The following is a 23,409-nucleotide window of genomic DNA, read 5'->3' as shown; positions in this document are numbered from 1 at the left end:
TGCACTCAGGTGTGAAAATGGAAAAATAAGACTTGTTGAAATTATTCTAAGAGGGGGGAGGTAGATGAAGGGGGGTGATGAAGAAGTGAATTTAACTAACATATATTTTATTTACTATTGTAAATGTCATAATGCGCTCTCACTACAGTACTAATATAGTACTAAAAATAACATTAATTTAAAATAAAATAAGTAAAACTTAATATCTAGACATGCAGTTCTTGTTTGTTTGGTCAAACTCTGTTTGTAATGTTAAGGCTTTACTTGCTCACGATGTTTCTTAGAATAATGGTTCCCAACATTTGGAGGAGGATAAATGTAAAATTTGTACAATGGTTGAAAAGTCACTGTCTGGAGATAGGACTAGGTTGCACAAGTGGTATATAGTACTGATCCTGTTGAAACTCAATGGTAAATATTGACAAAAATTCTCACATATCGACATATTACATGGAAATCTAAATAAAATTATGTGGAAAGGGCACCATAATTTTTAAAGGAATAGTGCAGTAATAAGATATCAAATTTAATCACGTTACTCTCTCAGGTAATGCTGTGTCTGCAAAAGCATAAGTAGATTTGTGGACTATGCACAAAAACTCAAAACCACTTGTAATTATATATTAGAACATTTCAGGGGTAACAGGTTATGTATACTATAATACAAGAACTTAGGTACTCTACATATAAGTTCTTTAGAAAATTGTTTATGGACACATAAAGCTTTTGTGACAAGAATTTCAGCTACTAAATTTCTAACCTTAATTGCCTCCTTGGGAGAAGCAAGCAGGAAAATAGAATCATGCAGAAATACTTAGAACTGAAATTTCATAGCTAGCCAGTCTGGTATGAGCAAATTATTAATTCTGAAGCAAATAAGGTTGAAATTTCATATTCGGTATAGGTAAAGTACACATTTATTGTAATATGTAATGTTAATTGACCAGTTTCTTTTTTTTTTTTTTTTTTTTTTTTTTGCAATGGTTATTTTTTTTTTTTTCATTTTTCTTTTATTATTCATATGTGCATACAAGGCTTGGTTCATTTCTCCCCCCTGCCCCCACCCCCTCCCTTACCACCCACTCCACCCCCTCCCGCTCCCCCCCCTCAATACCCAGCAGAAACTATTTTGCCCTTATCTCTAATTTTGTTGTAGAGAGAGTATAAGCAATAATAGGAAGGAACAAGGGGTTTTGCTGGTTGAGATAAGGATAGCTATACAGGGCATTGACTCACATTGATTTCCTGTGTGTGGGTGTTACCTTCTAGGTTAATTCTTTTTGATCTAACCTTTTCTCTAGTTCCTGGTCCCCTTTTCCTATTGGCCTCAGTTGCTTTAAGGTATCTGCTTTAGTTTCTCTGCGTTAAGGGCAACAAATGCTAGCTAGTTTTTTAGGTGTCTTACCTATCCTCACCCCTCCCTTGTGTGCTCTCGCTTTTATCATGTGCTCATAGTCCAATCCCCTTGTTGTGTTTGCCCTTGATCTAATGTCCGCATATGAGGGAGAACATACGATTTTTGGTCTTTTGAGCCAGGCTAACCTCACTCAGAATGATGTTCTCCAATTCCATCCATTTACCAGCGAATGATAACATTTCGTTCTTCTTCATGGCTGCATAAAATTCCATTGTGTATAGATACCACATTTTCTTAATCCATTCGTCAGTGCTGGGACATCTTGGCTGTTTCCATAACTTGGCTATTGTGAATAGTGCCGCAATAAACATGGATGTGCAGGTGCCTCTGGAGTAACAGTCTTTTGGGTATATCCCCAAGAGTGGGATTGCTGGATCAAATGGTAGATCGATGTCCATCTTTTTAAGTAGCCTCCAAATTTTTTTCCAGAGTGGTTGTACTAGTCTACATTCCCACCAACAGTGTAAAAGGGTTCCTTTTTCCCCACATCCTCGCCAACACCTGTTGTTGGTGGTGTTGCTGATGATGGCTATTCTAACAGGGTTGAGGTGGAATCTTAGTGTGGTTTTAATTTGCATTTCCTTTATTGCTAGAGATGGTGAGCATTTTTTCATGTGTTTTCTGGCCATTTGAATTTCTTCTTTTGAGAAAGTTCTGTTTAGTTCACATGCCCATTTCTTTATTGGTTCATTAGTTTTGGGAGAATTTAGTTTTTTAAGTTCCCTGTATATTCTGGTTATCAGTCCTTTGTCTGATGTATAATTGGCAAATATTTTCTCCCACTCTGTGGGTGTTCTCTTCAGTTTAGAGACCATTTCTTTTGATGAACAGAAGCTTTTTAGTTTTATGAGGTCCCATTTATCTATGCTATCTCTTAGTTGCTGTGCTGCTGGGGTTTCATTGAGAAAGTTTTTACCTATACCTACTAACTCCAGAGTATTTCCTACTCTTTCTTGTATCAACTTAAGAGTTTGGGGTCTGATATTAAGATCCTTGATCCATTTTGAGTTAATCTTGGTATAGGGTGATATACATGGATCTAGTTTCAGTTTTTTGCAGACTGCTAACCAGTTTTCCCAGCAGTTTTTGTTGAAGAGGCTGCTATTTCTCCATCGTATATTTTTAGATCCTTTGTCAAAGATAAGTTGCTCATAGTTGTGTGGCTTCATATCTGGATCCTCTATTCTGTTCCACTGGTCTTCATGTCTGTTTTTGTGCCAGTACCATGCTGTTTTTATTGTTATTGCTTTGTAATAGAGTTTGAAGTCAGGTATTGTGATACCTCCTGCATTGTTCTTTTGACTGAGTATTGCCTTGGCTATTCGTGGCCTCTTGTGTTTCCATATAAATTTCACAGTAGATTTTTCAATCTCTTTAATGAATGTCATTGGAATTTTGATGGGAATTGCATTAAACATGTAGATTACTTTGGGGAGTATCGACATTTTTACTATGTTGATTCTACCAATCCATGAGCATGGGAGATCTCTCCACTTTCTATAGTCTTCCTCAATCTCTTTCTTCAGAAGTGTATAGTTTTCCTTGTAGAGGTCTTTCACATCTTTTGTTAGGTTTACACCTAGGTATTTGATTTTTTTTGAGGCTATTGTAAATGGAATTGTTTTCATACATTCTTTTTCTGTTTGCTCATTGTTAGTGTATAGAAATGCTAATGATTTTTCTATGTTGATTTTATATCCTGCTACTTTGCTATAGCTATTGATGATGTCTAGAAGCTTCTGAGTAGAGTTTTTTGGGTCTTTAAGGTATAGGATCATGTCGTCTGCAAATAGGGATATTTTGACAGTTTCTTTACCTATTTGTATTCCTTTTATTCCTTCTTCTTGCCTAATTGCTCTGGCTAGGAATTCCAGTACTATGTTGAATAGGAGTGGAGATAGTGGGCATCCTTGTCTGGTTCCTGATTTTAGAGGGAACGGTTTTAATTTTTCTCCGTTAAGTATAATGCTGGCTGTAGGTTTGTCATATATAGCTTTTATAATGTTGAGGAACTTTCCTTCTATTCCTAGTTTTCTTAGAGCTTTTATCATGAAATGATGTTGGATCTTATCAAAGGCTTTTTCTGCGTCTATTGAGATGATCAAGTGGTTTTTGTCTTTGCTTCTGTTAATGTGGTTTATTACGTTTATTGATTTTCGTATGTTGAACCACCCCTGCATCCCTGGGATGAAGCCTACCTGGTCGTGGTGGATAATCTTTTTGATGTGTTGCTGAATTCGGTTTGCCATTATTTTGTTGAGGATTTTTGCATCAATGTTCATTAAGGAGATTGGCCTATAGTTCTCCTTTTTGGAGGTGTCTTTGCCTGGTTTTGGGATAAGTGTAATAGTGGCTTCATAAAATGTGTTTGGCAGTTTTCCTTCCCTTTCTATTTCATGGAACAGTTTAAGGAGGGTTGGTATCAGTTCTTCTTTAAAGGTCTGATAAAATTCAGCAGAGAATCCATCAGGTCCTGGACTTTTCTTTTTGGGGAGACTCTTGATTGCTGCTTCAATTTCATTTTGTGTTATAGGTCTATTCAGGTGATTAATTTCCTCTTGGTTCAGTTTTGGATGATCATATGTATCTAGAAATCTGTCCATTTCTTTTAGATTTTCAAATTTATTTGAATATAGGTTCTCAAAGTAGTCTCTGATGATTTCCTGGATTTCCATGGTGTTTGTTGTTATCTCCCCTTTTGCATTCCTGATTCTACTAATTTGGGTTTTTTCTCTCCTCATTTTAGTCAGGTTTGCCAGGGGTCTATCGATCTTGTTTATTTTTTCAAAGAACCAACTTTTTGTTTCATTAATTCTTTGTATGGTTTTTTTGGTTTCTATTTTGTTGATTTCAGCTCTTATTTTTATTATTTCTCTCCTTCTATTTGTTTTGGGATTTGCTTGTTCTTGTTTTTCTAGGAGTTTGAGATGTATCATTAGGTCATTGATTTGGGATCTTTCAATCTTTTTAATATATGCACTCATGGCTATGAACTTTCCTCTCAAGACTGCCTTAGCTGTGTCCCATAGGTTCCGGTAGGTTGTGTTTTCATTTTCATTGACTTCTAGGAACTTTTTAATTTCCTCTTTTATTGCATCGATGATCCATTCTTCATTAAGTAATGAGTTATTTAGTTTCCAGCTGTTTGCATGTTTTTTGTCTTTACTTTTGTTGTTGAGTTCTACTTTTACTGCATTGTGGTCAGATAGTATGCACGGTATTATTTCTATTTTCTTATATTTGCTGAGGCTTGCTTTGTGCCCTAGGATATGATCTATTTTGGAGAAGGTTCCATGGGCTGCTGAGAAGAATGTATATTGTGTAGAGGTTGGATGAAATGTTCTATAGACATCTACTAGGTCCACTTGATCTATTGCATATTTTAGATCTTGGATTTCTTTATTGAGTTTTTGTTTGGATGACCTATCTATTGATGATAATGGAGTGTTAAAGTCTCCCACAACCACTGTGTTGGCGTTTATATATGCTTTTAGGTCTTTTAGGGTATGTTTGATGAAATTGGGTGCGTTGACATTGGGTGCGTACAGATTGATGATTATTATTTCCTTTTGGTCTATTTCCCCTTTTATTAGTATGGAATGTCCTTCTTTGTCTCGTTTGATCAATGTAGGTTTGAAGTCTACTTTGTCAGAGATAAGTATTGCTACTCCTGCTTGTTTTCGGGGGCCATTGGCTTGGTAAATCTTCTTCCAGCCTTTCATCCTAAGCATATGCTTATTTCTGTCGGTGAGATGAGTCTCCTGTAAGCAACAAATTGTTGGATCTTCTTTTTTAATCCATTTTGTCAAACGGTGTCTTTTGATGGGTGAATTAAGTCCATTGACATTAAGTGTTAGTACTGATAGGTATGTGGTGATTCCTGCCATTTAGTTATCTTAGTTGTTTGAAGGTTTGATTGTGTGTACCTAACTTGATGTTACTCTCTACTGTCTTGCTTTTTCTTATCCTGTGGTTTGGTGCTGCCTGCCTTTTCATGGTTAAGTTGGGTGTCACTTTCTGTGTGCAGGATCCCTTGCAGAATCTTTTGTAATGGTGGCTTTGTGGTCACATATTGTTTTAGTTTCTGCTTATCATGGAAGACTTTTATTGCTCCATCTATTTTGAATGATAGCTTTGCTGGGTAGAGTATCCTGGGGTTGAAGTTATTTTCATTCAGTGCCCGGAAGATCTCACCCCACGCTCTTCTTGCTTTTAATGTTTCTGTTGAGAAGTCTGCTGTGATTTTGATGGGTTTACCTTTGTATGTTACTTGTTTTTTCTCTCTTGCAGCCTTCAATATTCTTTCCTTAGTTTCTGAACTTGTTGTTTTAATGATGATATGTCGTGGAGTAGTTCTATTTTGATCTGGTCTGTTTGGTGTCCTGGAGGCCTCTTGCATTTGTATGGGAATATCTTTCTCTAGATTTGGGAAATTTTCCATTATTATTTTGTTGAATATATTACGCATTCCCTTCGCTTGCACCTCTTCTCCTTCTTCGATGCCCATGATTCTCAAGTTTGGTCTTTTGATGGAGTCGGTGAGTTCTTGCATTTTCTTTTCACAGGTCTTGAGTTGTTTAATTAATAGTTCTTCGGTTTTTCCTTTAATTACCATTTCATCTTCAAGTTCTGAGATTCTGTCTTCTGTTTGTTCTATTCTGCTGGATTGGCTTTCCGTTTTGTTTTGCAGTTCTGTTTCGTTCTTTTTTCTGAGGTTTTCCATATCCTGGCTGTTTTCTTCTTTATTGTTGTCTATTTTTGTCCTGAGTTCATTTATCCATTTATTCATTGTGTTCTCTCTTTCACTTTGGTGTTTATACAGTGCTTCTATGGTTTCCTTTATTTCTTCTTTTGCTTTTTCAAATTCTCTATTTTTATTGTCTTGGAATTTCTTGAGTGTCTCCTGTACATTTTGGTTGACCCTATCCAGTATCATCTCTATAAAATTCTCATTGAGTACTTGTAGTATGTCTTCTTTTAAATTATTCTTGTAGGCTTCATTGGGTCCTTTGGCATAGTTTATCTTCATTTTGTTGGAGTCTGGCTCTGAGTTTCTGTTCTCTTCATTCCCCTCTGGTTCCTGTACTAATTTTTTGCTGTGGGGATACTGGTTTCCTTGTTTTTTCTGTCTTCCTGTCATTGTCCTTGGTGTTGTTACTGTCCCTGTACTGTGTGTAATTAAGTATTTTCTAGCTTGTAATAATAACAATGGTAATATTGAGAACGGAAGAGTGAGCTGAGATGGAAAGCAAGAAGTTAAAGAAAAGGGGAAAACAAATATACAGACAAGAGGGAGAAAGCAGAACAAGGTATCAGACAAGAGAGTTTCAAAGGTATAAACAGGGAGTGTTAGTGTACTAATCGACAGTAAGCTGAACAGACAATAGAGAGACAGAGAGAGGATTGAAAATCAAAGATAAAAAAAATAAAAAATAAGTATATGAAAGTAATATCTATTTATAAAAATGAATTAAAATAAAATGGAAAATAGGAAATTAAAAAAAAAAAAAAAAAACCAAAAAACTTCCAAGTTTATATGCAATGCAATTTCAGTCTTAATAATTTGGATGTCCGTCTTAATCTCCAGTCCTGGAGTTGGTGCCTCAGATGTTGTTCTGTAGTTGTCTCATCAAAGGGGATGCATAAAGTAGAACAAAACTACACTCACACACACACAGAAGAAAAAATAAAAAAAAAGCCCCACCAAGTGTCCCCCGTTCAAATGCAATACAGTTTCAGTAAGTTTTTCGGCTTGCAGGTGTAATTCGGTTGTTCTCTCATCAAAGGTAGGGAGAAAAAGAAAAAAAAGCGTCTGGAGGCAGTTCTGAGAGTGGTATCTGCAGCTGTGGTTCGCCTGCCTGCTGCTCTCAGCCTGTAGCTGGCGGCGTTATTTATGCAGATCTCTGGGGTGAGCTAGCGCTCACCTGGTCCCACAGGCTTTGTTTGCTCAGAGTTCTCCTGTGCGGGGGAGGGGGGCCTCTGCTACAGGCTTTTCCCTTTCCAAGCACTGGGAAAGGCGACACTGCCCCGCGTTGTCAGGCCTGCGTGTTTATTTACAGTTCACGTGGGAAGTGGGTCTTCCCTCCTCTCACAAGCGTCCCTGCTCCTGGTTGCTGGCGCGCCCCGCTCCCGCCAGAGCCTCTCCGGTCCGCCCGGCTCGTTTATTTACAGTCCCGGGAAGGATTCCCTTCCCCCAATCTTCAGCGCTCAGGGCGCCCCACCCTCTTTCCAGCGTGTCTTAACTGTTCTTATTGCTTAGTACTCAGTTTCTCTTTTTTCCCGAGTGGAGGTCAGTCTGTCCAGGGGGCTATGCTGCTCTGGCCCAGGCTTGTCTGTGGGGGAACCGCGGTACCGCGAAGCTCACCTGGTCCGCGTCTTCCCAAGCCGTATGGGCGCCGGCCACTGGCGGCCCCGGGGCCTCCTCGGTTCTCCGTTTAACGTGAAGTGGAGATTCTCTGCACCGGCTGGAGATGTGGAGGGGTCAAAGTTAGGCCTTTTCTCGGTGATTATGCCTGCAAAGTGTGTCTCCAGCGTCTCTCCAAGATTTCACTATAGGAGGCTCGCTTTCTGCTTCCTACCTCTAGCCGCCATCTTGGAATCTACTGCCGACCAGTTTCTTAATGTCATAAATATTCTATTGTGGTAATTTGCAACCCTGGTGCAAGAACTTCACCTGGAGATTTCAAATTAAATTTGCTATGTTTGAAGCTATGAAATTTATATATTTTAAATATCTATCTACTCAACTGAACATATTTTTTAAAGCTTTCTTACAAAAAATGTTAATTAATTGACTTTCCCACGATGTTTCTATCATTTTTACTATTTATTCTGGCCCCTATTAAATGTTAGTAGTTCAAACAAAATAATGAGCTAGAATTGCTTTCTAGTCGTGGTCCATATGTCAAGAAGTCCTGATAAGAAAATCTATTAAGTATGCATAAGGAGGTTACAATCCAAATTAGAGTTGTGGGATTTTCCCTGGTACTCAAGTCTTCATCTACAAAAATGGAACAAAAATGAAGCATTAATACCAGGATACTATAAAATAAGGAACCAAGCTAATTAGCCAAACAATCAAGCTATGTTTAATACACCAAATATTTTACTGAGATTTTATATACTGATAGAAATAAATCTGTATTGAGTAATAAATTTTAAGTGTTTCTTAACATTTCATCATGTTTTACCATTGGCAGTTAGAGTGTACACTCATGACACATGTTGTGAGCAGTTTTGGAAGATTATATGAATTTAACTAAACTATATTTATCAATGTTTGAGTTCACACGGGCCAAGGATAGGACTCATGTATTATTTGATTGAACAATTACCTCCAGAAAGGAGAGAAATTAAAAAAAACAAAAATGATCGAAACATGGTGCACACAAGAAGGTTTTCTGATTAAAAGTTCCAGCTTCAGTTTAGGATATCAAGAATTGACTTCAAGCTCCTACACAGTGTTATCAATATTCAAAACTCAAGGCGATTTGTACCATTGTTGTATATTAAAGTGAGGAATATGTGACTATTTCATAATACTTTAAGGAAATTATCTTGATTAAAGAGGGAAGGATATTTATTAGTCTCTCTTTTTCCCTTCAAAGAATAGGATGCATTTCAGAGTGATCAGGGCTTATTGGCACTGATGTTCTTGGTCTTCTAACATTGAGTGTCTTAGTGGAGTGTCTCTAATCTCCTGCGAATGGAAGATGATACAGAAATTAATAATGCCAGGGTTCTAAAAAGATTGTTGTGATAACAACTATGAATTATTACTGAAGTTTTACAGTTTTGAAATAGGAGTGCTTCACTTGTAAATGTGGGGATTTAGCATATATAAAGTGGTACCTTTATTCAAGTCCTCTTTAGTTTTTTAAAAGGTGTCCAAGCAACATAACAACACATAATCTAACACAGGCCACACATTTATTCCTCATGGACTTTTCAGATGGCTCAGAACTGGACCATATTCTCATTTGATTGTTGCCATCCATGTACATGGTCACACTGCTTGGGAACCTGTTCATCAAGGCATCCAGAAATGACTACTCAACACCACACCCATACCCTTCTTCCTCTCCAGCATATTATCAAGTGACATCTGTTTCACCTATACCACATTCTCAAAGATTATTTTGCATATACAAACTCACAGGAGTGTGTTACCTACTTAATGGAAATATTTCTTTTCATCTTTCTTTGGGAACTATGTGTGATAATCTTCTGACTGTAATGGTCTATGCTTTTTACATGGCATCTCTCAGCCCTGTATTGCATAGTAATTATGCACCATGGCCTCTATGCCTTCTGAGTTTTGATGTCTCTCTAATTAGGATCTAGGTCTTCCAGATACGCAATTTAATTACCTTACATTTTGTCAGTTTCAAGGATATAGAATTTGACAACCTCTACTGTGACCCTTCTCATGTCCTTAATTTTTCCTCTGTTGATACCTTATTCAGTAACATAGTCAAGTAGTTTCTTGGTACCAGGTTAAGATTTCTTACCTTCTTCAGGGTCATGTCCTTTTACTATATTTTATTTCTCAATTCTGATAATCCCATCATAAACTGTGAAATACAAATCCTTCTCCACCAATGAGTCTTACTTGTGTGTTGCTTGCGTATTTGTGGAACCGGGCCGAGGGTGTTCCATGGTTTAGCTTTACCAAATTACTTCATATAGAAGGTTCCTATGTGTCAAGTACTGAGCAAGGTGTTCTGTGTAGCTTGTTCCCTTTCATGTTTATCACCTCATGCTATTAATATATAAGATCACATTATTATAACGTAACCTGTTCTACAGTTTTAGGTACAGTGATTGAAGCCATTCTTGCATAGAGCTGTCAAATTACAGGCACACAGCACCATTCTAAGGGAATCCTCAGATGTAGTCTCCTTTACAAATGAACAGCCTCACCCTTGCCAGGCAGGTTCTCTTACCAGTTGAACCACTGTGCCAGCTAAGAACACCATTGCTTACTGTAGTCTTCTTTTGAGGGTTCTGGGGGCTCTCAGTGCTGAGCAGTGGGTGGCACAATTTACAGCCACTTTAAGAGGACAGCTAGAGATCACAGGCAAAGGTTTCAGAACTTATAGAGAAATCGTAAGACAGCACAGACCCTTCTTGCCCTCACTGCAGAATACCCTTGAATCTGAGTGCATCTCCACTGGGCTTGTAATCAATCTATTCAGTCTCAAAAGTTGATGGAATATCAGTGTTTGGCTTCATGACTGTTTATGGAATTGGTGAGTTTTAAAATGATCCTGAGATGCACCACCAGTTGAAGCCATTGGACCTCTCCTTTAAACTGTCTGTTGGCTGGCAATTAATAAAAAATTTAGTAAACTGTACCCACAATATGACAATTTAATTTTTAAACCTGATTCCAACTTACTGTTTTTCAAATATAGGAACAGGCTGTTGGACTCAGCATTGCTGTCTATTGTAATTTCTAGTGAAAGCAACATAATTGGGTAAAGATTAAATAGAGAATGGTTGTTTCCTAAAGGATTAATTTTTGTGGTATATATTTTAAAAGGGCAAACTAAAATTTCATGAAATTATTGTTTGTATAGATAAGGTTACTCCATATACCATTCAGGTAAGTTTTAATGTGATCTGAAAGTAATGTTTTTTCTATTTCTGGAGGAGATGTTCTTGTTTGGTGATTATAAATATATATAGTATTTAGATACTAATAGGTCACTGTCATTTCTGATTCCCCAGAGTTATGCTTTGATTGACTTGAAAGCAATCCTCAAAATATGATCAGCATTGAATTACACATTGCTACATTCTCCGAAATTGTCCTAAATAAGCTTGGTTAACCCATCCAGTGTGTTCTGTCTTCACTATAAACCACTGCATGGATTTCCCATATAAATGGAAATAAGTTAAAATAGCATCTTTTTGTGTCCCTGTCATGGACACATAGTACATTTATTGTTATGCAATATCAGCAAGATCATTCAAAGCTTAAACATTTTGGCAGAGATATAATGTGAGTTAAAAAGGAAAAAAAGGATCAATTAGAAGGTAGCAGGTATATGTCATTGTTCTATGTCCCCTTACCTTTTGAAAATTGCATTAATCAGTAACATTAATATTTCCCCAATAGTGATCCTACAGTGTAAAAAAGAAATAATGTGATAAAATATTTAAAAACTGTGAGACATCTCTTCTGTGCCACACGGGTTGTGAAGATTCATGTAATTCTGCTTTATTCCATTAAGCAACGTGACCACAGAGAGATGGAAAGATTTGCACACGTTCTGCATATCGGAGCATATCAGCGATAAAAGTGAAACCCATTCCAGAGCCCTGTCTCTTCTGTTGGAGACAAATGGAAATATTATTCAACATACAACTCAAATTTTCTTAGGGAGTTATCATGGAGAAAATATTGTTGGACAGACTGCAGGAATACTTGATGCTATACTTCATGAAATAGAGGATGAAGGGAGAATATCTTATTTTTGTAATTGGAATATGAATGTATGTGACGAATAGTAAAATTGAACATGCATCAAATGCTGGAAATCAATAACCTTTGTCCCAGAAACATATCATAAAGAGGTTGTCCTTTGTGCAATGTATGGAAATAAGCAGGAGAAATTTTAAATGACTTTCATGATACAGATACAAGTTAAATAATATCCCTCCTTTGGGTAATGTCATGCAAAACTTAAATCCCTTCAAAGACTTATACACACTTCTCAGAGAGACTTAAATCCACATGCAGGTATAAATTAGTACATTTCAAGAGCAATAGGTGTTATGTTATAAACTACTTAAATGAGATTTCACTTATTTTACATATTTTAGGATAACTGTTCATGGATGCATAAACCAATTAAAACATGCAACAATTTCCAGGAAATTAACACAGCAAATTCATGATAAGATTTATCTTTGGGAGCATGTATGCAGGATAATTTAATGATATAGAGATACCAAAACTAAAATTTAGTAGACAGAATTCAGATCTCTATCAAGTATTAAACTTGATGTAAATATTATTAAACCATTATATTTTAATATAAGGAGTGGATATTATTGCCAATAATAATAGTAAATATTTAAGTAGCATTTTATAAAGTTCAGGAAATATTCAAAGTCAGTGGTTTCTGAACTCTGATGCAAAAAAACCCATCAAAATCTTCACATGCAAATATTCTGATTTAATTGGCTTTTCCCTCAATCAAGGGCACAGGAATATTTTGAAATATCCAAAGGTAAATATAATAAAAAAGGAAGACTTGGAACCAATGGTCACACAATTTAAAATATTTTTTACCAAATTCATCCTCATCTAAATTACTGTTTATTGACCAACCTGCTTCCTCTCCCCTCATTTTTAACAGTTTTTGGTTGGTTTTATTGTGCTCTTTTCATGAACTGTATTATGTTGAAAATACCACACAGAAGAACCTTTGTACAGTTAATTTATGCTAATAAAACTCTTTTAAAAAGATAGAAAAACAAAGGACAAAAATTTTAAAAATATAAACGGAAAGTCCATATATGGGTTCATTTAAAAAACTAAGGGTAGAACTACTGTATGATCCTGTTTTACCACACCCAAACATATATCCCAAGGAATGCAGGTGTATATACAGCTGACATTCCTGTACATAGATGTTTGTAGCTACACCATTCACAATAGCTAAAATATGGAATCATGCTAGATGTTCTTCAACTAATGAATGGTAATAGAAAATGTGGCATATATGCACAATGAAGTTTTTCTTGGCCATTAAGAAGGAATTATGCCACTCACAGAAAAATGAGAAGGAAGTGACTAACACAGAAATTAATAATGAAAGAGGCTAAGTGGCTTTGTCATGTCTGAGAAGTATGTTGAAGGAGTATGGACCTCAGAAGTTGAAGCACTTCTTAATACATGGATTCAAAATATACACAGAGTACTAGGTGACATTTTTCCAACCTGTTTTTCATATTCTGAATTGGTCTGAGCAATTTAAAACACTAATGTCTAACGCAAGATTTCATTTCTTAAGTATCTCAGAGGATCAGGAACTTAAACCCATCTTCTTTGGACAGTTACTGCCCATGTACTTGGGCAAGGTGCTTGGGAATCTGCCCATCATCCTGGCCATCAGCTCTGACTCCCACCTCCACACCCTCTTGAACTTCTTCCTCTCCAATCTGTCCTTGGGTGACACCTCTTTCATCTCTACCTCAGTCCCAAAGAAGACTGTGAATATCCAAAATCAAAGCAGTTTTCTCTTATATCATCTGCCTAACATAAAAGTGTCTCTTTCAGTATTTTTGAATTAACAGATGATACACTTCTGATGATATATTTGTAGTCACACCATAATTTACCCTCATCATGAACATTCACCTCTGTGGCATTGTAGTTTTGTTTCTATTTCTGTTTAACCTCCTGGATACCTAGCTGCACAAATTCAATGTCTTGTAATGCACTTAGTCCGGGGATGTGGAAATTTCTAAATTCTTCTATGACCCTTCTGAATTTCATAGTTTTGAATATCCTTACACCTTTTCTGAAAATACTGTCGCTAATTCTTTGATGTGGGATTTATTTCCCATTTCATGAATCCATTGTCTTTTTGTGATATTATTTCCATCATTCTGAAGATTCCATCCTCAGTTTGGAACCACAAAGTCTTCCACATATGTGAGTCTCACCTCTCAATTGTTTGTTTATTTTATGGGACAAGCACTGGTGTGTCCTTTGGATCAGTTTTTTCACACTGTCCCCAGAAGGCTCTATAACCTTAGTCATTTACACTGTTTTCACACCAATACTGAATCCATTCCTCTGTAGACTGAGGAATAAGGAATTTTAGGCTTCCAGTGGAGACTTTAGAACATGCATTCTAATCTCATGACTTGTGGCATGCAGTTGGAATACAAAACGCAACAAAACTAATCACTTACACATAAACCTGCTTCTTTGGTGACATTAATTTATAGATAAATGCCCTCAGTTTCTCATCATACTTCATGGTAAAATAGTAATAGCTATGGTTAGAGATGGAGAAATGGTTAGCTTTTTTTTGATGAATACAAATATTCACTTTGGGAAGGTGAAATTTTTCTGAGGATGAATAATAGGAATTGTATAACAATGTATATGTAATTTTTGCAAAAAATTGTTCACTTGACATTGTGAAAAAATGTAATTTTAAATACCACTTGTGCTATAATCAAAATGCAAATAAAAAGCAAATGAATCTAAAGAAAACCCCAAATGCATGAATTTCCTCTTTAATAGAGGAAGAGCCCTAAAAATCTAATTGACATTTACCTTTATTTCTTGCTCTTCCCCCATTAATACGAAGAATCCCTTAAAGACAATGATAACTTGGACCAATTGGGTAAGTTATAACATCTATACATTAGTATTCTGAGGTCCTAAAATATTATTTAGGTTGTGTCTCTAGTCCTTCATTTTAATGACTGTACTCCAGTGAAGTCCATGTCAGTACCAACTTGTTCCATGGTTGTTACATCATGGAGCTCTTATCTAAGTCAGAATTCCTGTAAATTATACAGTTAGGGAAGGCTAATATACTGAAATCCCTTGGTCCTGGGCCTAAACAGTCATATTATTGCCCAGTAAGTCCTGAGGTAGACACTCCATGGAGGGAGGTCCATTGAAAACTTTATTTCCTGATAATCAGAACATCCATACAATTTGTGTAGTCAAAATGGAGGGTACAAATATGCAAACTTTATCTATGAGAAATGTGTGTTTATGTATGAGGGTACAAGTAACCATATTCAAAGTTATGTATGTTCCCTCACTGATTGTCTTTCCTCTAGAAATTAATCCATGATAGCAGAAAATAGACACCATTAAACTGTTCTGTAAACTCTCAAGAGATTGATTAAGAAGACAGATTTTATGATGACAGTGTCATTTGAGGTTAGTGAGAGATTTCCTGAGTTACAAGTTCTGAGATATATGGATTTTATTCCATATAGATTGCTTGAATTCATCAACACAGACTTTCCCAAGTTATAATTGCCACATTTTATTTTACAGAAAAGAACACACAAATTTCTGTAATTTGATCTATGCATTGAGGTCAAAACATTGAAGCCAATTTTAATTATGCTGTCTTATTAAATGATCAGTGTCTGGGCAGGGGGATCCATTTTAGTATAGTATGGGACCCTTGACCACTATACACTTCAAGTTTGTAGGGAGTTTGAGAAAAGTGACAAGTATTATTTGTGCACAATTTCTAAATGGCAGGATGTATCTAAGACAGCTTTTTTTCAAGGATGGTTTAAGAAAAGACCACCATTTGTTTCAATGGTATCTATTTGCATGTACATCTGAAAGAATTAGTGACAACATGCAAGGGTAATACCTGCATATCAATATGTACCACAACACACTGCACAGTACACCAGTTTTTAGCACAGTCTAGGTGTCCTCCATGAATGAATGAGTAAGGAATGTGGTATTCATGAACAGTGGAATATTCAGTCATAGAGAAGAATGAAACCATATTCTTTATAGGAAAATAGATGGAATTGGAGATTATTATGATAGTGAAAAAAGCCAGATTCAAGAAGACAAAGTGTTGGATGTTTTTATCTAGGAAAGAAAAGATATGTAGATACAAGAGTAAACAAAGACAAAGAAGAAGGGGAGGGAATACAAAGGAGGATAATGGTGGTGAAATGATTAATGTGCATTATATACAGATATCAAAATGTCCCAATGAAACCCATTATCTTGTACAATTACATTATTCTTCCTTAACTGAGTTTATTCCTATGTGTTTAATTTTTGAGATAACAGTGATTTGACAGTTTCCACTTTTGCATTCTTATCTTGTTTATTATATAGAAAAAGCTACCTATTCTGTTATTTGAATTCTGTTATTTGCTGAAAGGAATTGCCAGGTAGAAGGGTGATTTTATTGTTTTTTGTGGGTTTTAAATTACAGGATCATGTGCCTTGTTACCTCCTATTTGTTCTATTTCTATTTCTTTTTGTCTTATTGCTCTGGATGCACATTCAGCATTATACTGAATAATAGTGGAGACAGTGGTGAACTTGTATTATTTCTGACTTTAAGGGAAATTATTTTAGTCTAACTTGTTTAGTATGATGTTGGCTATAGACTAGTCTTATATAAACTTTATTACATTGAGATACTTTTCCTTGTATTCCTATGTTCTTCAGGACTTTTATAAGAATGAATGTTAAATTTTGCCAGAGGCCCTTTTTTCATCTATTGAGATAATCATTTGACTTTTGTCATTTATCTTAGTTTTGTGGTATACCATGTTTACTGATTTGAATATTTTAAGCTTTACTTGAGTTCTATAAATGAAAGGAACTTGAGCATGTGAAATTTATTGAAATATGTTGTTGAACTTGAACTTATAGTATTTTATTGACGAATTTTCTTCTATGTTCATGAAAAATGTTATATAAAACAGAAAAATGGATTTATTTACAATTTTGGCCAAAACTGGGAAGGCAGTCATTCTCAATCTGCCTTCCCCATAGCACTGTCACAATTTATAGAAGGGATAGAACAAACCCAGGAGATATTTTTAAATGTTCTAAAATTTCCTTTTTTGTGCGTTATTGTCTACATTTGATATCAGTATAACACTGTTTTTATAAAATGATACAGGTCTATCTGTATGTAATGATTTGGTAAGCATTCATACATGGTAGAATTCAGCCCAACTGCTCTTGGGTTTTCTTAGTTTGGAAACTTTATTCTTATTACAATTCCATTGCTTATTATAGCTATGTTTAAATTGTTTATAATTTCTTGATTTGATTATAACAAGTCACATGATTCTTGAAATTTATCCATTCATTCTAGCTTTTCCATGTGGTAAGAGGTAACTTTTTGAAATATTACTTGATTATTCTCTGAATTTCATTGATGTTTGTTATGTCTCACAGACACACAATTTGATTACCTTACCATTTGCTTATTTCAAGGATGTGAAAATTAGTAGTCTGTGATCCCTCTCAACTCCTTAATCTTACCTGTTCTGAGACTCATCTATTGCCAGTTTGACACCAAATGTTTTCTTCCAAGGCCATGGAGTGGTTGTAGTTAATTTTGTCAAAGATCAAAGGATTTCCTATTAAAAAGTTATTTAAATTATCATTCTAAAAATGTTAATTTTCAAAAGTAATCATTCCAGACATTTAAAAATAGTTTCAATTGACCATGACACAAAACATATCTGTTTAATTTCCTTAACTGTGTATTTGTGACAAAATAGTAGTTAGCCAAGAGTGTGCTACAGAATGTAGTGCAATTTATTGAACACAGAAGCACTTTGTAGATTGTTCTGAATGAATAATTTAAATCTTTCTTTCTTATATGTGTACATTCAACAAAGATCTTTATATGAAGAAAAGTGGATCTTCTTCTGCTCCTGAATTTATTGTGTGGGACAGACTGTGGTACTGAACTCTAAATCCTTCAATATTTGCATTTTTGATGATATTTGGTCGATGTACTCTAGGATTAAGATTAAAACACATGAGCATGTGTAAAAATTTATTAAGAATATATATAATCATCAACACCAAAATGATCATCATCAACTATTCCAAAATTGATGCCATTCTAATAAATAAGTTTTATTCCAAGTGTGTTTAAAACCTAGGATGTAGAAAGACTGTTACATTTTTGTGTTTACACAATGAGACCTTCACTAGGATAAGGACAGGGATAAATATCACTCAGGTACTATCAAAACATAGCTTTGTAATGGCAATGATTAGCACATCTGTGTTTGCATAATAGTGAATAAATTATTCCCTATCTCACAAGAAAAAGTGAGGACAATTTGTCATGCAAACAGACAGTATTTTTTTCTCTCCTTGGAGCAGTCTACATTCTATATAGATGGCTAACAAGTTCAGAATTTAGAGCTAAAATGTAGACTGAATGGTGTGAATATAAAATAATGTAATATTGGGGTTGTAATACATATGTGCATGGAAACAACAAAAGGAAACTCCCTGTATAGATACCTTTATCTCAAACTGGCAAAAAGTCATGTTTCTCTGTAAAAAAAACAATGTAACTTGTTGTAGGTGAGAACCAACGGGAAGGGTGAGGGTGAAGGAAGTGATGGGGGGGCTGGAATATGATTGAGACACTTCATTGGGATATATAAAATATAATAATGAAAACCAATAAAATTGTCTGCAAAAGAGAGGGAGGGAGGTAAGATTCAGAGAGGGGGTGAATTTGATCTAGGTACATTGTTTGGAAGTATGTAAAATTCACAATGGAACGCTTTGTACAATTAATATATGGCAACAAAAAGTAAGAAGAACAAATTTGGAAAGAAGAAATCTATACATATTTTATATCATCATGAATATTTGATAGAGTATAATTTCCTCAAATAGAAACTGTATTATTTCATAAACTATATGGCAAGATTTCAATGTTCTCTAAATAATAAGGAGATGAAGCAGATACATTAGACCTACCCTATCGTAAGCCTACAAATGGGATGTGAGAAGTCAGTGTTCTCCCTATTATTTCTAAGATATAAAACATGTAAGAAAGTATTGACAAAAATAACACAATAATTTATCCTCTTATGGAAGCATAAATGTCTTGTTTTGATTCTAAGCTGTCTTCTACTTTCATCATTAACAGTGATGCTGGTACCTGATCATGCCTTTCTACTATGACATTACTGCACTTACATTCTATACTTCTGATCATCACTAGACATTCTAAACATCTCAAAATGTACCATATCGATCAAAAATTGTACTTTGCATGCAACATTTGATCATTTTGTTCCCACAAATTGCCCTCAGACAGCTAATTACCATTCTTTCTTTCATATTCAGTTTAATGGAATGTATGATTAAGGTACCTATATATTAATTAACAACAAATTATTCTGAATTTCTCATCCAGAGTCCTCTGTGCCTGTGTGGTCACATGGATAAGGTAGGGAAAGTTGCAAATGATCATCATTCTGACTTTACAAACTAGAAAAATCAGGAGCCCAAACCTATTTGTGTATAGGACTTTGGCTATCCCTGCTTGCTTTCAAGCTTCATTTTTCTTGAAAAACTTTTCCTATTCTTTCGCTTTAGTTTTGTATTTATCCTTACAGTGAAGCATTTTGTTGTTGTTCTTTGTTTTCTTTTGTAATAAGCAACAAAATGTTGGGTTGGGATTTAATTCAAAAACACTAGTATTTGTCTTTGACTTGGAAAATTTAGACCATTACTATACAAAGTTACTATTGAATGACAAGTATTTCCTACCATTTTATTATTTTAATACTATTTGATTGTTCCCTAGTCCTCATTTGACAATCTACCAATCTAGTGAAAATTATCTATACAATGGTCTCATGATTGTATTTATCTTCCTCTTTTTTGTGTACAACTCCTTTAAGTATCTTCTGGAGATGCTACTTGTGGTCATGAATTCCTTCAGATTTTGTAAATATGGAAAGGTCACCCCCTCCATTATACTCCCATTACCTCATCCCAACTGTACCGTTTTTGAAGTATGTTTATTTGTGCTGTCTTCATGTGTGTCAGTGTGTGTGTGTCTCTGTTGTGTGTGTGTGTGTGTGTGTGTGTGTGTGCAGAGCACCTCACCTCTTTACCCCACATTACTGTTTCCTAACCTCTCCCTGTTTCCCCCGAGAGAAACGTTCTTTTTCCATGTTCCATTATTGTAATTATCATCATCATCATTATGTTAATGTTAGGTTCACAAATGAGTGAGATCTTGACATACTTGGTTTTTGAATTTGACTTATTCATCGTAATGGTATAGAGTTCCACCCATTTGACTGCAGTAATATTTCTTGACATAAATATGTATATATATATATATGTATATATATATATATATAGTGTGTGTATATATATTATATTATAGATATGTATATATATATATATATATACATATATATACATTATATATATATATACACACACACCATATTTTCTTTATCCATTAATTGGTTGTTGGGCACCTCAGTAGATTTCACAGATTAGCTATTGTGAACAGAGTTTTAATAAATATGAGTATACAAGTATCTCATTTGTATTTTGATTTATATTCCTTTAGATATATGACCCAACTCTTCCATTTTAAATTTCAAAATCTCAGTGACCTCATCTGTTTTCTTGTCTCAATGGGAAGAAACTAGAGAGTGCACCAGATCTAAGGATGGGATTGTGACCTTGACTTATGTGCAAGAAGAAATCTATTTCCTGGGAAGCATATTTTGCAACTCAGAAAGAAGTGGGACAGGGCAGCCTCTGCAGAAATCACACACCTGTTTGACCTGTAACAGGGGATCTGGTGAGTCTCAGAGTCACTGGACACATGAGTCTGCCAATACAAGATACTCTGCCAAATAAAGTCCTGTATCACATACTGTCTTAGCTCACAGTAGTAGGCAAGGAGGGGAGAGATTCAGTCTCCATAGAGCCACTTGTGGTTTGGCCTGTTTTATTGGAAATGAGAAAGGCTGGTTTGATTGTGCCTTTGACACACTACAACCACCAGAGCTAGAAGACCTCAAAGTAGAAGCTCTTGGAATAAATGTCCCATTTCACATGCCTGTTTTGTTTTGTTTTATAGTATTTCTATCTAGCTGGTTACTACATTTTTTAAAATTTTAACTATTACTTACATAATTATCTTGCATGTGTTCTCTCTTTTTTCTCATTTTCTTTTTTTCTTTATTTGTATCACTTTTACTTTCACAAATTTTTTCTTCTATTTCTTCTGCATGGCAGTTAGTGTTTTAGGCATTGTTATTTTGTATCCTCATGTGGTTTGCTTTTAAATTGTTGGTGATAATGTTTATTGATTTGTCCTTTGAAAGTTGTGCTTTACTGCTGAGATGTAACCGCACTCTAGTGGACAGAAATTGCACCTATGCCATGCAAGACTTAACCCATCTCAAATTCAGGTGTGTACTTCAATATACAGAACAACAGGGACAAAAACATCAATCTGACAACCAAGCCCCAAGTATGCACAGACAGGGAACATGTGAAGAGATACTACTGAACACCTACCACACAGAAACAACAGAGAAAAATAACACAACTTCTGTGCTTAAGCATCTACAAAGAGAGCTGAAACAACACATTTCCTTACTTTTTCACACCACAAAGGATGTGAATATCCTGGACTTCAGGCCTCACAGTTCTTTAGATCTGTACTTCTTAAACATGACCTATCAGAGAGTATCATTTCTTAGGAAATCCTGAGGAAAAATTTCCGAAAGTGTATATTTTCATTCTTTGCAAAACAATGTGAATGTAATATACTTTACTCAACTCTGTACATAGGTGGTTAAAAGAGTAAAATATTTGTGATGAACACTTCCCCCATTAAGATTAAAATTTAAAAATAATTCAAATACAACTTAGTGAAGAGTATACATAAGCTTCGATTGAATAGAGCCTCAAACACATGGCAGACATGTGTTTTCTAATCTCTTTTCTCCATTAATGTTGCCTGCATCAGGAAATGACTAGCTAACACTACAAATATATGAAACCCGAGTACAGGTCAAGTATGGGAGAGTCTTTGAAAATACTCCCCTTTGTCAAAGCCCAGAAGAGGACAATCATAAGCCAATAAGTGCATACGGAGCACATGTATGTGTGAAAAACACTTGGAATTATCTCTTCATCATGGGGACAAAAATGATATTCTGTGTAGTCTTATGGGAAGATACTCAAAAAAATATCCTTTATGAGAATAGCAAAATTCATGTTTTTGATTGTAAATAGAGTAACAAAAGTCTTATTGAAAATGTTTACTTCCATGCACATCAGTTCTACTTTCCATAGACATCACAACAACAAATGAATGCAAGTGGGTCTTTCTAAACTGTTTCCTAAGTCCTCTGCAAGTATTAGGAACATTGTGACAAACAGGAGGAGGATGACAGTGAGAAAATTCATAATGAACTGATTTCATGACTTCCTAAGTTCCAAGCATGGTGTGGTGCTCTTTATGCAGCACTTTTCAACATATGTGCTTATTTTTTTGTGTGTGTTTTAAACTTCTTAAAAATAAGTTGTATATATATATATATATATATATATATATATAAAGTTAGGGTTTCATTGTCATATTTCTACTTATGCTTACAATGAAGCTTGGTTAGATTTACCCTTACTTCATTCTCTCTCATCCACCTCCCCCTACATATAAATATATATCATATAAATATAGATGATTGTTTGAAAAGATGAATAAAATTAACAAATATTTGGCTGGTTTAACCAAAAGAACAAAGAAAGTCCCCAAAACATAAAATCAGAGACAAAAAAAATGAGACCTTGCAATTGACACCACAGAAATACAAATGATCATAAAGGACCATTATGAAAAATTGTATGTCAAGAATTGGAAACTTATAAGAAATGAATACATTTCTGTACACATAAAATCTACCAAAATTGAACCAGGAAGACAAAAAAACAAAACAAAACAAAACAAACCTGAACAGACCAGTAGTGAGTAAAGACATTGAATCAGCAATAAAAAGTCTTCCTAAAAGAAAAGCACAGACTGGATGCCCTCATTGATTAATCAACTAAACTTCTAAAGAAAAACTAAACCAAATAAGGCTGATGAGACAAGCCTTACCCTTGACTCCTAAATAACATGTCAGGGTGTCCTGAAAGCTCATGGAAACCAGACAAGCAATTCTAGGCCACCCAGTGAGTGGCAAAGGTCTGTAAGTTGACAACATAAGCAAATGCAGAAGACAGTATAACTGTGTTCATTTCTGATTCTTTTTCTCCTTTTCATAGCACACGATGAGTAAACATGTACAAAGTATGAAAATGATAGCATGAATGAGAGACAGAAATTTTTCTGTAATATTAAAAATTCCTTGAAATTGATCTTAACTAGATTCTTGTAATTGGAATCTCTAGGACAACCTGTAAGAAAAGAACTACAGATGTAGTA

Source organism: Castor canadensis, chromosome 14 (genome assembly GCF_047511655.1).
Source record: "Castor canadensis chromosome 14, mCasCan1.hap1v2, whole genome shotgun sequence".
Lineage (NCBI taxonomy): Eukaryota > Metazoa > Chordata > Mammalia > Rodentia > Castoridae > Castor > Castor canadensis.
This window is presented reverse-complemented; position numbering follows the sequence as displayed.